At 42.0% G+C, this 18,561-nt stretch overlaps 1 pseudogene; it reads right to left on the bottom strand.

The window, feature by feature from the left end:
- Window positions 1-312: 312 nt before the first annotated feature.
- Window positions 313-18,561, bottom strand: part of LOC141072952 (uncharacterized protein C6orf118-like) — a 38,516-nt pseudogene continuing 20,267 nt past the window's right edge.

Here is an 18,561-nt window from a genome sequence, read left to right on the forward strand (position 1 = left end):
TGTCATCAACCAATATCTTCAGATCCAGAAAATTTATGGAATTCTGTTTAATCGTGCAGAAGAAGTGATTTTCCACTTTGAAACGCGTTGGGAATAAAGAGTTAAAAAGTTTCTCATGTGGTGACTTTATCCTGGTTTCAGCAGCGCACAGTAAGCCTAAATATTCTATCCAAAAGGATCTTTAACTGTGGTCACGGACGTGAACCTCGGGCGTGCAGCAGGCTGACATTGACTTACATGCTTTAATCTATCTTGGAAAAGGTGAGTGGATTCCCTTGAATTTATTTCATCTGTTACCCAGATAAGACCCTATTGCGCTCTTTCTTTCCCCAGTTTTATCTTATCAATGTTTTTAGGACTTCCCTTCTCTTTGCCACAAATACCTCTGTCTCACTTGTAAGACATTGTTCACTGGTTGGATCTGACTCTCTTGAATGTAACCAAGGTACTGCATATAACAAAAAAAGAGAAAAAGCCAGATCACCAATGCAGCAGACCGAACCATAGCTAATGCCGTGGACATCAAACGGTTAAGGATATAGAGGGGATCCTGATCAAGATGGAGTAAAAATTGCAGACTGGCGTTAAAATAGTGATAACATCAGAAAAACTGCACTGATCTGCAAGTAGCACTTATGTGTTTCTGGTGCGCATAGCATTTAGCACCAGGAATGTGTAGGCGCTACTTGCGCATTCAATAAAGTCTGCCATTTTTTACTCCATCTTGAGCTGGATCTCTTGAATCCTTAATGTGCTACATATAACAAAACAAATATAAAATAAAAGTGTTACTCATGACAGTCAATTGACTGTCATTGATCAGCTGCAGCCTTAATGTTCTGTCTGAGCCAGAAAATAGACCGTTTTATCTGTCTCAGATGGAACCTCATGGCTGCAGCTGATCAGTGGATGTAAAGTGATGTCCACTGTAGGAAAAAGAAATAAAAAGACTTAGGGGATGTGCACACGTTGTGGATTCTACTGCGGATCCGCAGCAGATTCTGCTGCATTGTACAGTACCATTATATTCAATGTAAAATAAAAAAACGCTGTGCACAAATCCACGTGGAAACGCAGTGGGTTCAAATCCGCAGCATGTCAATTCTTTGTGCAGATCTGCAGCGTTTCTGCACCCATTGACTTACATTGAGTCAGGCACATCTGCAGCAAAACCGCAGGTCTAAAAAAGATCTGCAGTTTTGCTGCGGATGAAATGCTGCAGATCGGGAGGAGGGAAGAGTGTGGGCGAAGTGTGGGCAGTGACTGTGTGCGTGTATAGTGTGTTGGTGGTGACTGTGTGCGTGTATGGTGTGTGGGGCTATGTGTGTGGGGGGGGCTGTGCGGGTGTTGCCAGGGGATGTGCGGCGGGTGCCAGGTCTGTGCGGGGGGGTCTGCGGGGGTTGCCGGGGCCGTGCGGTTGGTCTGCAGGGGTTGCCGGGGCTGTGCGGGGGTTTGTATGCAGGGGCTGTGTCTGTATGCAGGCATCGACCGATGGGACTACACTGACAGTGAGTGCCACATTAGCCAATGATGGGACAGTAGTAGTCCCATCATCCGGCTAATTTCTCCTTTAATAAAAATAAAATAATTAAATCAACCTATACTTATCTTTCTGCCGTAGTCCAGTTAATAACGAGGGTCCCACGACGATCTCCAGTGTAGAACACTGACATCGGGTGATGTCAGTGCTCTACAGGGGCTCCAGCAATGAAATGATAGGCTGAGGTAATCCTCCGCTGTGTATCCCTCCACCGCCGCGAAAGAAGTCCCGTATCCCTAATTCTCACGCAGCATTGTGGTAAAGTGAAAGCCTGAACTCAGGTAACCTCAGTGATGCACTGCAGGAAGCCATTGTCTCCTGTCAGTTCATCACTGGGAGGCCCTATAGAGCAGTGACATCACCTGATGTCACTGTTCTATAGGGGAAATCGTCGTGGGACACTCGTTATTAATTGGACTGTGTCGGACATGGAGTAAACGGTTGGTTTATTTTTTAACTTTTTATTAAAGGAGACCGAGGGCGTCGCTTGGATCTGGGCATGCAATAAAAATATGAAAACCACGTTGTGTTTTATTTCATTAAAATACTTTGTTTTTTAACCCTTTCAAAAGATTAATAATGGATAGGTGTCTTATTGACGCCTCTCCATTATTAACAGGGCTTAATGTCACCTTTGAATGCAGAAAAGGTTATCCAGCTCGACGATGTAGTGAAAATAACGCGTTTCAGGTGTCGCAGCACCCCTAGTTCATGACTAAGGGTGCTGCAACACCTGAAACGCGTAGATAGTGCAGATAGTTGCGTTATCTATGCTGGCATTTTAACCTCTATTTTGTAACTTATTGAAGTGAATAAAATAATTTATTTTCACTACATCGTGGAGCTGGATAACCTTTTCTGCATTCAATATTTCAAACGCCATGACACGGTGTCTCCGTGCTCCGATGTCAAGATGCCTTCTCTGGTGAGCGGGTTTTCTTTTTATTTAATGTCACCTTACCATAGCAAGGTGACATTAACCCCTTATTACCCCATATCCCACCGCTACATGGGAGTGGGAAGAGAGGGGCTAAGCGCCAGAATTGGCGCATCTTAGAGATGCGCCATTTCTGTGGAGGTTGCAGGCTGGTATTTGTAGCCAGGGGGGCCATGGCCCCTTCCTAGGCTATGAATATCAGCCCGCAGCTGTCTCTGTAACCTTTCTGCCTATAAAATATAGGGGGACAGCTGTGGACTGATATTCATAGCCTGGGAAGGGGCCATGGGTATTACCCCCTACCCAGGCTACAAATATTGGCCCCCGGCCGTCGGCTTTCCCCCTCTGGCACAGAAAATTGCACGGAGCCCACACCATTTTTTTCAGTTTTTTTTTTTTTAATGAAACATATTGTTCATTAATAAACATGGATATGGAAATATCTATGGAAATATCTATGGATATATCTAAATCTAAAAAATAAACCACAGCACAGGAAAAAGTAGGGTGCAAAACCTCCCAGGCACATACCGGTCCTTATGAATAAAAAAAAAAAAATCAAAAAAGATGGAGGCAGCACACCATATTTAATTTTAGAAAAAAAGTATTTTTTAATAGCCCGTGTGGAGACGTTTTGGTCTCAAGTGTAGACCTTTCTCAATTTTTCTAAAATTTCATATGGTGTGCTGCCATCTTTTTTGATTTTTTTATGGATATATCTATGGATAGCTATAGATAGATATATGGATAGATATATCTATCCCATATCTATCTTTCTATCGCATATCTATCTATCTAATATCTATCTATCTATCTATCCCATATCTATCTATCTGTCTGTGTAATAGAGTGTGGGTTGGACAAATGTAAAAGAGGAGGTTGGACAGAAATGACATAACAAATCTTTTTTGTTAAATAACATATCTTTATTTAGCTTACAAAAACGCATATAAATCCGCATGTAAAAAACGCATGAAAAAACGCATCAAAAATGCACCTGCGTTTTCTGCCAAGAGATGCGGATTGTGTGCGGAAAAATCCGCATTGGAATCCGCAATATGTGCACATACCCTAATAGGTGACAGACAGCAGAGCGATACAGCTATGTGGGTCCAGTACGAGAGTGTCTGCTGTTTTTTTTCAGTATTTACACCTTAAGAAAAAAAATTGAAGGCCCTACTGGTGATCTGGGCCTCCGCGGTCAGGAAAAGTATACTGCATCAGTGGCTAAATTCAGATGCACCTTCAAGATCATTAAAATTAAAAAAGGTTCATTATCTGTTTAGGATGGATTGGATGGAGACTTTGACACTGCAAACATATTGTAATTTTGCATGTTTATGTTAAAATCAATAAAAACAGTTTTAAAGAAAGAAGAAAACTGAACAATAAACACTTTACATGTATATAAAAAAAAGAGTAGATCATGTTGAGCTACAATGAGACCTACGCAAGACTGTTTCTAGAAAAAAATGTTTCAACAAAGCATGATCTTTCTGGGGTCTGCATGTTTTAAGGGGGCTCAAGAGCTGAGTCTACTCCACACAAAGTTTATGGCTGCTGTGTTTCAACTGGCATCTGACAGCAGGTGTTTGCTATGTAATCTGAAGACAGCAGGATACAGAGGCTGAAACACAGATTTCAGGGATGCGTCACTTGTCAAAATGTGTGCTGTTGTTTACTAACTGTGAAGGATTTATCACTAAGAGATTAACATTGCTGGACTAGTCGGGCAACTAAGCACCTCACTGTCTATGGACATTGTATACGGAGAGCCTGGTGTGGGCGGGGGCAGCTTTCTCAGCTCTGCTGCATTGCTAAATATAAAAACTGATTGTGTCAGAAAGGCTGCACCCAGTAAACTAAGTGATATATCGTTGGACTCAGCTTCTCTTTGCCTACATTATACTACTCTCAGATGAGGTAGCAAAAATCTCCTGACAGATTCCCTTTAAAAAGGAGTGATCAGAAGGAAGTAGCTCTAGTCACTGCTGATAAACCAGTTAGTTGCCATTCTTGTTATCTTTGATAGCAGCATTTAAATGGAAAGGTCACCAATAGGTACGTGCACTGGTTCCTCCTGGGGTGCTGATGGGTTACCAAGGCAGCTGGGGGCCTGCCATTGCTACCGTATTGGTACTACTGTAAAATTCATCTACATGCTGGGCTTCATAGGAGACTATGATTTACACTACAGTCATGTAAAAAGGTTTTGAGACTGACACAAGTCTTAAAGCGCTGTGGAATATGTTGGCGCTATATAAATAAAGATTATTATTATTAGCTCCCAAAAATGTTGCTGCTTCAGTGTTTTTATATCTTGTAGCCAGATGTATCCATGCCTACATAAGTACAATTATCAGCATTTCACAAGTTATTAACCTTTTACTGACAAATCCATCATGTTTATGTAAGGACTCAATATTTACAGTTTTGAAACTTACTCTTCAAGACTTATTCAATTTGCTAAAGTGTGTGCTGCCATTTTTTTAGTTATTTACTTTACTTACATAGCACCATCATATTCCATTTTATTTTCCATCATTATTGTCTCTCATGGGTCTCAATCTAAATTCCCCATCTGTATCCCTATCAGTATGTCTTTAGAGGGTGGGATGTTCTGTCCCCACATGAGGCGAATAGAGGTGTAGTTGAGTGGGGCTGGGAGAGATTACTACCTTCCGTTTCCTCGATGCAGAGCAGACAGGACCATTGTTGCTGTTTTGCTGTTCATGCGTCCGGAGAGATGATACACACCAGATATTGTGAAGTCCAGACTTGTTTATTGGAAATCTGGACATACAGCGTATGATTGGTAATGCAGTACTTCTCCAGAAATGCAGGTGTAACAACCCAGGTGGTACAGCAAGATGTTTGCAGCAAGATGAATCAGCAGTGTGGTCAAAAACTGATGCCTTCCACAGCCTGGTAAGCGTGTCTCTCCCGAGTGAAAAAGAAACTAGTAATGGCCACCGGCAGGAAGAGAAGGAGTCACCTGACTTGGAAGTGGGAGGCATGTACTACAATTAATTAGCTGCCGTCTGCTATACAGAAAAGGACAGCAGGTGGCAGCAGACCAAATGCAAAACTGAATACAAAGAAAGGTAACATAACACAATTATATAAGCATACAATCATAACCTTAGATGGAACAGCACATGGGAGGAAATCCAGGAACTTCTTATAGAAGTTTTGCTTGTAGGGATTTGAACTCAGGACCCCAATGCTGCATGGCTACAGTGTTAGCCACTGAGCCACTATCTACTACATATCTATCATCTAGTAATTTAGTTATCTCATCCCGGCACGAGCTTGTCACCACACATGGTTAGGAACAGAGGCGATTCCATAAAAGCAATGTTTTTACTGCCAAAAGTGAACATTTTGCTTTTTCTCTATAGAAGACTTGCGATACCTTTATCAGAGACTGTTTCACTAATCTCTCCAGTCCTCAGTTCAGTCTTCAAATCACTTCTAAGTCTAAAGATAGGAAGCAAGAAAAGATGATAGCAAATATCTCCATACAGATTCAATAACATCTTTAAAATCTTTTTAACTTTTATGTTACACTTGTTATGTTGATAACATTTTTTTTATTGCACATGACCTAATCTGTATTCCAAAAAGTCATGAAATACTATAGCGTTCATACTGATCACAGGAGCTGGCCATACACATCGCATACATGTTAACTGCCATAGACATGCAACATTCCACCTGAAATCAAAAGTGGTGCAGAGTCGGTGTTAATAATTCATTTTTATCAATGAACAAAATACAAGGTAAATGAACAAATCTAAATCAAATTAGTAATCAGAGTGACTGCTGTTTTCTTTCCAAACACTATTAAAGCATCAAATCTTTTAGGTACACCTGCACAAAGTCAAGGATTCTGTAGGATTATAGAAGGGTGTATGAGTAACAATTTATACTAAACAGGGGATAATGATCATCATTTTCATATTTATAAGAGAACAGTCATTAATTAAAACAGAAACAGTTGTGTAGGATGCTTAAAACTAAATGATGAACAGCCAGTGATGTAACTAGATTTTCATGAGCTCTAGAAGAAAACAGAGCAATATTTGGACCTGCGCCCTCACCTGATTGTTGATCAGATGTATTGGCCCTGGTAGCGTTCTAAATCCTATAAAGTCATATGTGTTTGCCCCCCTCCCATTTAAAGAGATCCCCCATCATGGCACTTTCCAGTAATGATGTCCCCAATCCAGGCGCCTTCCTGTAACATTGTCCTGGGCCTCTTCCTGGTATAATATCCTCACACTGATCCCCTTCCTCATATAATGTCCTCAACCCTATGCCCCTTCCTGGTATAATGTCCCGCATTCTGGCCCTTTCCTATACTAATGTCCCCAATTATGGCCACTTTAAGTCATGATGTCTCCCATCCTGGCACGTTGCTGTAGTAATGTCCCCCATCCTGGGCCTCTTGGTGGTATAATATCCTCCATCCTGAGCTTCTTCCTTGTACAATGTCCCCCTTCATGGGCCCCTTCCTGGTATAATGTCCCCCATCCTGACCACTTCCTGGTATGTCCCCTTATTGGTATAATGTCCCCATGTTCAGCCTTTTCCAGTAATAATATCCCCCATACTGGGTCCCTTTCTGGTATAATGCCCTCAATGCTCGGCCTCTTCATGGTATGTCCCCCATTCTGGCCCCTTCTTATAATAATGTCATCTATCCTGGTCCCCTTCCTAGTATAATGCCCCCCATCCTGAGCCCCTTGCTGGTTTAATGTCCCCCATCCTTGCCCTTTCCTATAATAATGTCTCTCATGCTGGCCCCTTCCAGTAATAATGTCTCCCATCCTGAGTTCCTTCCTGGTATTATATCCCCCATCCTGAGCCCTTTCCAGTAATAATGTTCACCATTCCATTACAACACATTAGAACAAAAATAAACATTATAACAGAGGCTGGACAGACAAACAGAGGCTGGACAGACATCTGACTGGGATGATTTAGCGAATCCTGCTTTGAGCAGGGGGTTGGACCAGATGGCCCAGGAGGTCCCTTCCAACTCTACGATTCTATGATTCTATGATTTCTTCTCATCTTTCTAAGCTACAACAATGCATGGTGTCATCTTCTCTAGTTGGCCCAGGAGCCAGTAGCTGACTTCAGTTTGTCTCGCTTGTGAGGGGCACGCCAACATCAGATGCTGGCCTCTGATTGACAAGCAGTGTGTACTGAAGTGAAGGGAGTCGGCAGGTGTCTGCGCCGCATAGATTTCAGCTTAATGTTTGTCCTCAGTTACGCCCCTGGATACAGCCAAACTCTGCTTCAAAGGAGAGGTTATGGAAGCCAATTTCATGTTACAGATCATACACCATGACAAAACTGAGCACATCTACAAAAACTGCATCAGGAAGGTCACTCCCAGGCAAAGATTGTGAAGCTCTTTTGTAGAAGCACCAAGAAATGGGCAACATTGATGACTGTAAACGAAGTGGTCGGACAAAGAACCTTAGTGCAGCAGACTCATCATGCTTACTTCCCTTAAAATCTGAAGTTGTCCAGCAGTGCCATCAGCTCAGAACTAGCAGCATTCAGTGGGACCCAGCTTCACCCATCTACTTTTCAGAAAAATCTGTCCATAAGTGCTGTTCATGGAAGAATTGTGGCCAAAAAGCTGCACCTCCCATATTAAAACTAGGCCAAGGAACTCAACATAGGAACTGGAGGGCAAAAAAATGGCAGCAGGTGCTCTGGACAGAGGAGTCAAAATGAGTCAAAATGTGAAATATTTGGCTGTTTGTTCCCTGCAGAGTAGTACAATAATGTCTGTCTGCAGGCAACAGTCAAGCATCAAGGAGGCACCTTGCAAGATTGGGACTGCAGTTAAGCAAATGGAGTTGTGGTTTAAATCAGGATAAATTGTGTCCTCAATGCGGAGACATGAAGATATTGGCACTTATCCATCATGTAATACCATTCGGGAGGCATCTGATTGGCTCCAAATATATTATGCAGCATGAAAATGACCCCGGACATACAGCCAATCTCATTAAAGGGGTTTTCAGCTTTGGGTAAAAAAGTTTAAAAAAAATACATGTAGCTTAGTACCTAAATACCATAAATTAGGTTTTTTTTTTCCATTTCCATGTACTCCTGGTTTGTCATCTGTCTGCGGGCTCTATCAGTATTCTCCCTATCATCAGCAAAATGGTACAAATAAGATCTCGTCTCCGGAGATCTCGGTGCCAAGGTTTCCATGTGCGCAAGCGCTGCCTCTCGGCGGCCATTTTCCCAGAGTCCACCGCACAGGAAACCATGGAAGAACTGCTGGGGGGGCTCTGGCGTTTCACAAAATGTCGGCAGAGCCAACCGCAGCACTGGGGACACAGTGCAGCACCGCACCGCCACCGGGGACACAGCGCACCCTCTCATCCCAGCCTGCGGCCTGCAGCAACACTACACTCTTGCCTCCTCCAGCAGCAACCCTGGGACCCCGCTTCACAGCAGCCATCACCCCCGGCAAGCAATAAGACGCATGGATTATATAAGAAGCACCATTTTATTAAAAAAAGTTTTGTTCCTATTTTTCTTCTCAAAATTTGGGGTACGTCTTATAATCTGGAGCGTCTTATAATCCGAAAAATAAGGTACATGTATATTTTCAATAGCACAACTTTCATCTTGCCTTTTTTGATTTGTAAATCATCAATCTGTCCCAATGAATTAATTTTGCAAAATAATCTTACGTGGAAAAATTACAAAACAAAAATCTTATTATTCATGTTGGAATGCTACTCACTGATCATTGCGCTCTAAGGCAATAAGTGCTTTGCGCTCAAGTCCCCTTAAGTTCTGTGTGACCTCTTCTACGTCCTCTGTTTTCACAGGTCGTTTCTTCATGCCAGCAATTTCACACATTAGAATCTAGAATAACAAGATTTTATTTATTTCTAGAAAATACATAGTGAAATAAGACTATGAGGTTTCTAAATGAAAGTACGATGGCGTACGATGCACCAAATTCATTAAGAGGCGCCCACTAATGAATTCCAAGCGTCTTCTGTGGGAGGGGGGAATGGTCTAGTATTGGAATGCTGGCACTGTTGCTGAATTTGACAGGTGGGCATAGCCCCACCCTTCCCAAGCTCTCCCCGCTTTGGTAGAAATGCTTCAAACTATTGTGAAAAGGACCAAATCACAAAAATGTCACATTGCACTAAAATTGCAAGACTTTTGAAAGCATTTTACGGAATAAAATCTTTGATGAATAGGGGCATTTGCCTCTTGATTTTCTGTAGCTCAATGGCCGATACCTCATGTTGTGATGAAGACTGAGCATCCAACAAGTCGTTAACATAAACATCATAAGCGGCCTAAAGAAGAAATAGAATATTAATATAAAACACAAATAATAACTTCAATTTCAAATAAAATTAAAAATATTTCTTAGCACTGTACCCTGCAGCTGGAAAAGTTATTTACGGATAACCATCATTTTAATTGTTTTTTTTTCTATATCAGTAGTGCAGGTGAGAATTAAAAAAAACTTTGCAATAAATCTCATCAGAAAAATCTGCTTTTCTCTCTTCCAGGACAGATTTTCAATTCTCAAAATCCTCAATTTAAGGGTAAAATCTGTTTTCAGTGAATACAGATTTTTTTTTCCCAGTACTGAGATTTGAGTTGGAAGTTAGTTCTCATAAAGTTCGATTGTAATTGTCATTTCATGAAAACTTGCACCACGATGCCTGTGTCTTCCTCTAGCGCCTCTTCATAGAATTTTAAAAGCAAAAATTGCCATCTCCTATCTCACCAACAGTAAAGTCTGTCTTCAATGAATACAGATGTTACCAATGAAGTGAGAGAGGAAAATCAGCCCAAGAGGGGAAAGAATCAAATTTCTCTGATAACATATTTGAAAAAGTTGCCTATTTTCAAAATTGCTTACTATTGATTTATGAAATAAAACTTAACATGACGGTTACTTAACTTCAAAAGATAGAAAAATCCAAGATCAAGCTATAGAGTAGCATGTAAAAATGTGGGCACCCTTCGTTAAAATTACTGTTATTGTGACAAGTTAACCCCTTTACCCCCAAGGGTGGTTTGCACGTTAATGACCGGGCCAATTTTTACAATTCTGACCACTGTCACTTTCTTTATGAGGTAATAACTCTGGTACACTTCAACCAATCACGGTGATTCTAAGACTGTTTTTTGTGACATATTGTACTTCATGATAGTGGTAAAATTTCTTCAATATGACTCTGTGGAAAAAAATGGAAATTTGTCAAATTTCGCAATTTGCAAACTTTGAATTTTCATGCCCTTAAATCACAGAGGTATGACACACAAAATAGTTAATAAATAACAGTTCCCACATGTCTGCTTTACATCAGCACAATTTTGGAACCCAATTTTTTTCTGTTAGGAAATTATAAGGATTAAAAGTTGACCAGCGATTTTTCATCTTTCCAACAAAATTTACAAATCCATTTCTTTTAGGGACCACATCACTTTTGAAGACACTTTGAGGGGTCTATATGATAGAAAATACCCAAAAGTGACACCATTCAAAAATTGCAGCCCTCAAGATGCTGAAAACCACATTCAAGATGTTTATTAATCCTTCAGGTGCGTCACAGGAATTTTTGGAATGTGAAAAAAAAAAATGAACATTTAACTTTTTTCACAAAAAAATTTAATTCAGATCCCAAATTTATTATTTTGACAAGGGTAACCTGAAAGAATGGATGCCAAAATTTGTTGGGTAAATTCTCCTGAGCATGCCAATACCCCATATGAGGGAGAAAACCATTGTTTGGGCGCACAGCAGAGCACAGAAGGGAAGGAGCTCCATTTGACTTTTTGAATGAGGTAGAGCCTCTGATGTGCCTAAACAGTGAAAATCCCCACAAGTGACACCATTTTGGAAACTAGACTCCTCAGGGAACTGATATAGATGAGTGTTGAGCACATTGAACCCTCAGGTGCTTAACAGAAGTTTATAACATTGAGCCGTGAAAATTAAAAAAAACAAAAAAAAAACAACACATTTTCCCCACAAAAATGTTATTTTAGCCCCAAATATTGCATTTTCATATGGTTAACAGGAGAAATTGCACCATACAGATTGTTGTCCAATTTCTCCTGAGTACGCTAATACCCCATATGTGGGGGAATACTACTTTTGAGGCACAGTAAGCTCAGAAGGGAAGAGGCGCCATATTACAGTGCAGATTTTGCTGGAATGTTTTGCGGGTGCCATGTCACATTGGCAGAGCCCGTGAGATGCCAGAACAGAAACACTCTATATGTGTACTCATTTTACAACCTACACTCCTCAATGAATTCATCATACTGACATCACAGGAGTGTCACAGAATTTTATACCATTGAGCGGTGAAGAAAGAATAACCACTGAATTTACCACTAAAATGTTGTTTTAGCCCCAAGTTTTTAATTTTTCTAAGGGCTAATAGGAAATTTTATTTACAACAAACTGAGGTCCATTTTTTCCTGAGTGCGCAAATACTCTACATGTAATTTGGAAATATTTTTTAGGCACAGTGCAAAGCACAGAAGGCAAAGAGCGCCAGATTTTAGGCCGGGGTCACACTAGAGAGGAATACGGACGAGTGAGAGGTGTTAAAAGCACGCATTACACACGGACAAATGATTCTCTATGGGGCAGCTCCCAACAGCCGTATATTTCTCGGCCGTATTCTACGGTCCGTGCCAATCGCAGCATGCTGCGATTGTCAGCGTACTACGCCCGTAGTACGCCAATGAAAGTCTATAGGTGCTCTAAAAATACACATTACACACGGACCACACATGTGACTTGCAAGAAATACGCACTCGGTGTCTTTTAGAAAAGCCGGCAATTCAGTTGCGCTATACAGTGAACTCACACTGACAGGTTTAATAAAGAAACGAAAGAATCGATTTATACATACACATACATAGAATACACATTATATATTTATATCCATGCAAAGAGAAAAGGTTGCACTCAACGAGATGGAAGTTTCACTGATTTATTGACATATCATGAACATGTCAAGTCGGGGGAGTGACATAAGGAGTGCAATAAAGGCTGACAACGGCCGTTTCGCGCTGCTCGAGCGCTTCAACGGGTCAAACAGTGGGGGGAAGTGCCGGGTTCATATGGAAATCACATCACTCCGTACCTCCTCCCTCCACAGCTGCTGTCTAAGTGACATTAGTGAATTAAAAACATGCTGAGATGCATTACAACATACAAAAGCATAAATACAACTTACTGCACAAGCAGAAAAATGGTTACATCGAGAGATAAATTACAATGCATATTCATAAATCGAAGACTACTATTATTTTCATATGTCGAAAACTACTATTTTTTTCCTTTTTCTTATGGAAAACATCTACAATCATATGTATCCAGAGACCAAACTGTCTCACTATTATTGTATTGAACTATTAATATAGTCACAGAAAAAAAAAGAAAAAAAAAAATTTTTTTTCAAAAAAATTCTTATCCTGAAATGAAAAATGTAAATTGTGTGCAACTTAATATCTGTTTTTTTAGGATTCTCATAAACTACTATGTACCTGCATAGCTGTATCTTATTATGGATAAACACAATAATGGACTATCAATGACAAATCTCAATCATAGCGGTCAAAAACCGCTGCACCGAAAACGCACAATGTATATGTGCACGTATACTATACAAACAAAAAACAAGTCACTAAACGATTCAAATGCTACGGGAAAGAAAACCCACCAAATTCAAAAAGATGTCTTTGCCTCAAATATATGGAAGTTCATCAAAGCTGCAGTAAGAGACTCCAGAAAAAAGGTACCAACCAGAAAAGCCACATGTATACATATGTGACCTAGTTCTCCTATCAACTTCAAGAGAAATGAGGGAAAATATAAACTCCTTCATAAAAAAACAGCATGTTGCATTTCGGCGCGCACGGCGCACCGCCAAATGTGCGCAGCACGCTACTTTCACACTGGCAGCGCATGATCTGTGCACCCTATGATAAAGATAGGGTGCGCCGATCGCATGCGTGCAAATGCGAAAGTAGGCGGTGATCCCGGATGGGGCGGGCAGGGAGCCGGATCGGGGCGGGGCTTACCGACGCAGTGCGCAGCGTTGGTTCAATGCTAATGTGAAACAGAGCCTAAGTCAAAACTTTATTCTAGGTGATATTACATTTGCACATAGGACCCCTTGTTCGAAAGAAGCTTCTGAACTCTCTCGTCCATTGAATGTCAGTTTTTGGCTGGTTTGTGCTTCAATTGTTTTGCATGTGGACAGAATACCCTCCCAGAGCTGTTGCTTAGATGTGAACTGCCTCCCGCCATCATAGACACTCCTTTTGATGATGCTCCAGAGGTTCTCAATGGGGTTGAGGTCAGGGGAAGATGGTGGCCACACCATAAGTTTGTCCTCTTTTAAGCCCATAGCAGCCAGAGATGCTGATGTGTTATTTGCAGCATGAGGCGGTGCATTATCATGCATGAAAATGATCTTGATGCGGAAAGCACGGTTCTTCCTCTTGAACCATGGCAGGAAGTGCTGTTTTAGAAACTCCACATAGATTATGAAGTTCATCTTTACCCCTTCAGGGATCCTAAAGGGGCCGACAATCTCTCTCCCCATGACTCCAGCCCAAAACATTACTCCACCTCCTCCTTGTTGGCGCCTTAGCCGTGTTTTCATGGGGTGTCCATCAACCAGCCATCCTCCACTCCATCCATCTGGACCATCGAGCGTTGCACGGCACTCATCGGTGAACAAAACAGTTTGGAAGTCAGTCTTCATGTATTGTTTGGCCCACTGGAGCCATTTCTGCTTGTGCGGAGTGGATAGAGGTGGTCGACAGGATGGCTTACACACAGCTGCAAACCTCTGAAGGACCCTGCATCTTGTTGTTCGGGGGACGTTGGAGGCACCAGCAGCTTCAAAAACATGTCTGCTGCTATGACAAGGCATTTTTGCAGCTGCTCTTTTAACCTGACGCAATTGCCTGTTGGAAAGAGTCCTCAATTTTTCCTTATCAGCACGCACACGTGTGTGCTGGGAATCAGCTACATACTTCTTGATTGTGCGATGATCACGATGAAGTGTCTTGGCAATGCTGATTGTAGTCATGCCTTGACCTAAATACTCCACAATTTGTTGCTTCTCAGCAGCCGACACATCCTTTTTCTTTCCCATTTTGGCAAAAAATGTAGGCTGCTTAATAATGTGGAACAGCCTTCTTAAAGGGAAGGTGCCATCCAAAAAAAATTTTTTCAGCAATTGAAAAAATGTAAAGAATTAATGTTTACATTTTCTTAAAAAATATTATCATTTGTTTTTAATTTTGCAAAATATGAAAAATAATTTTAAAAAGTTTGGCATTTCCACTTGTTAACACAGCTACTGGTGCAGCTACTGAAATCTGGCACAAAAACCTATGACATCTAGGAACACAGTGATCAGCCATTTTGATGGAGCGTGCAAAGTTACTGACTGTCTTTGCATGTAAAGTCTGGATCAGAACAGGTCATCAATCAGCAGAAATGTTTCCTGGATTTCTGTGGAGCAGACAAGCAGACGGTCCATCCATGTGTATAAAACACAGCACTCTATGTACAATCCCTGGCACCGAACAGGGCGCCCCCCATAGACCAGCACACTGCTCTCCTGAAATACTCTGTGCTGCTGTCACTCTGCTCCTTCCACCATACATCAGGCCCCTGTCGCCTCGCTTTCACACATCGCCAGGACAGGATCTGAGGAGAGGAATGGGGTCTTCGGTCACTGAGGATGGCAGGCAGCAAGGATTCTGGGAGCAGGGTGACAGCAGCACAGAGTATTTCTGGAGAGCAGTGTGCTGGTCTATGGGGGGCACAGAGGGAGATATATGGGGGAGGAGCAGGGTGACAGCAACACAGAGTATTTCAGGAGAGCAGTGCGCTGGTCTATGGGGGGCACAGAGGGAGATATATGGGGGAGGAGCAAGCAAGGTGACAGCAGCACAGAGTATTTCAGGAGAGCAGTGTGCTGGTCTATGGGGGTCACAGAGGGAGATATATGGGGGAGGAGCAGGGTGACAGCAGCACAGAAATCCAGGAAACATTTCTGCTGATTGATTGCCTGTTCTGATCCAGACTTTGCATGCAAAGACCCCATTCCCCTCCTCAGATCCTGTCCTGGCGATGTGTGAAAGCGAGGCGACAGGCGCAGTCCGGTGTGACGCTGGGAAGCAGGCTGGGGGAAATGTAGCCATACAGTAAAAATGAGACCCCTCTCTTCAGCTGCCTCACCAGCCCTCCTCTGACTTCACCTATTACCCCTGACCCGTGTGCAGGTGCTCAGCCAGAACCACCCTAGAATGCTTTTAGCAGATAATACTGCCATAGTGTTCTCACATAATACCGCCATATACTTCACACATAATGCCGCCATATAGTTCATACCACCATGTAGATCACACATAAAACCAGCAGGGTAACAGCAGCACAAAGTATTTCAGGAGAGCAGTATCACACGGGATAGGAATAGATACACGGCTCAGCAGACAGTATCACACAAGAGAGGATTAGATACACAGCTCTGCAGACAGTATCACATGGGATAGGATTAGATACACAGTTCATCAGACAGTATCACACAACAGAGGATTAGATACACAGCTCTGTAGTCAGTATCACACAGGGGAGGATTAGATACACGGCTCAGCAGGCAGTATCACACAGGAGAGGATTAGATACATGGCTCAGCAGTCAGTATCACACAGGATAGGATTAGATACACAGCTCAGCAGTCAGTATCACACAGGAGAGGAATAGATACATGGCTCAGCAGACAGTATCACACGAGAGGATTAGATACACGGCTCAGCAGTCAGCATCACACAGGAGAGGATTAGATACACGACTCAGCAGTCAGCATCACACAGGAGAGGATTAGATACACGGCTCAGCAGTCAGCATCACACAGGATAGGATTAGATATACAGCTCAGCAGTCAGTATCACACAGGAGAGGATTAGATACACGGCTCAGCAGGCAGCATCACACAGGAGAGGATTAGATACACGGCTCAGCAGGCAGTATCACACAAGACAGTATTACAGATATGCCCACACTGATGAAACTTCCAGCCCCCCCCCAATTATACACTAGACTATGGGCTGTATATGTCACTGTCCTCCTCAGACAGCCATAAAAGCTGTCATAAAAAGGAAGGTGTCAGATTACCGGAGATCACTGGGGCTGTGAGTGAGGAGGCGGAGACAGAGCAGGAGGACAGTGGAGCAGGAGCAGGAAGCACGGTGCAGAAAGTGGAGCTCAGCAGATAGCACTGGGCTACAGTAAAATGGCGCCCAGCCACACCTACAGCAGTGAATGGTGCAGCCCACAGGGGCGTGCCCATTTCACTGCTAATGAGGCTGCAATGTGGGGTCGGGAACCGACTGCAGTCTCCTATGTCCAGGGACGGCCATATTTGCAGACTGTATGACTCCTCCACAAATCTGCAAATCAAGATGGCAGCGCCCAGTGGCTACATTAAAACATTATTACAAACAAACCATAAATCCTAAATCCTGGTTAGTACAACATTTGCTGAAACAACATGTTTTGTTACTTACTCTTTTTTTGCAAATTATATAAAATTACGGCACCTTCCCTTTAAGTAGTCTTGCCTTTATTTGGACACACCTGCCAAACTAATTTGCACAGGTATCTGCAATTGCTTTCAATGATATAAAGAGCCCTGACACACATCACCATCAATGAGTTTAAATGACAAACAAAAAAATTCTAACCTTATCACTCCTAAACTCTTTTTGCATAATAATTTGGAACACAGTTTATACACACACACACGTCATTGAGACACACACATATATATATATATATATATATATATATATATATATATATTTATATTTCACAGAGTTCTTCATTGCAGAATAGCCGCTAATTCAATTGCCGGCTTCTGTCAAATCATTCCCCAACCCGACATGAAATGACACATGGTTTACATACAGTAAACCATTTCATTTCATGGTTTTTTTTATATGTCCCTGACTAATAATTAGATAAGGGTTTGTCTGCAAAATGTGGGTGGTGTAGGTGTTATTTTAAGGGGTTAATTTGTTGTAAAAAAAATGCGTGGGCTTCCGCTGTAATTTGTCAACCAGAGAGGTTAAGCAGGTGAGTGAGGGCAGATTTTAATAGCCATGAGAGGGACCATTGTTTTTGCCCCCCCCCGGCTACAAAAATCTGCCCCCAGACACCCCAGAAATGGCGCATCTATAAGATGTGCCAATTCTGGCACTTATCCTCTCTATTCCCATTGCCCTGTAGCGGTGGCGAATGGGTTAATATAATAAAGGGTTAATGTCACCATTCGATTGTAAGGTGACATTAAGCCGATGAATAATGGAGAGGTGTCAATAAGACACCGATGCATTATTAACCCTATACTAAGAAAGGGTTAAAAACCACACACAGACATTAATTAAAAAGTAATTTAATGAAATAAATACACAAAGTTTTTGACAAATTTTTATTAGTCTGGTAATCCCAACAAAACCATGACCTGCAAAAAAAATAACCAAAAATCACCAATATCCTTACCTCTCTGCCATTCAGTCATGTCCCACGCTGCAATCCATCAGAAGGGGTTAAATAGTTTACAATGAGGACCGGTGCTAATGCGACCAGCCTCACTGTAATCTACTACAAAATGAATTGATTCAGCTCTGCGCAGCCTCAATGGCTGCCTGTAGATCATCACTGAGGCTGCGGGGAGTCCCCGGTTGATCTGTGAGTGAACTAATGACCGTGGGAAAAAAGTCAGAAACTTTCCCACAGTAATTAGATCATCTACAGGCATCTTATAGATGCGCCATTTCTGGGGTGTCTGGGGGCAGATCTTTGTAGCCGGGGGGGGCTAAAAACAATGGTCCCTCTCATGGCTATATATATATGTTTGTCCCAATGACATGTGTATGTATATATATATACATACACTCACTGGCCACTTTATTAGGTACACCTGTCCAACTGTGTGTTAAGACTTAATTTCTAATCAGCCAATCACAT

The sequence above is a fragment of the Dendrobates tinctorius genome, unplaced genomic scaffold, assembly GCF_039654945.1.
Source record: "Dendrobates tinctorius isolate UK_male_01 unplaced genomic scaffold, ASM3965494v1 ptg000293l, whole genome shotgun sequence".
Taxonomy (NCBI): domain Eukaryota; kingdom Metazoa; phylum Chordata; class Amphibia; order Anura; family Dendrobatidae; genus Dendrobates; species Dendrobates tinctorius.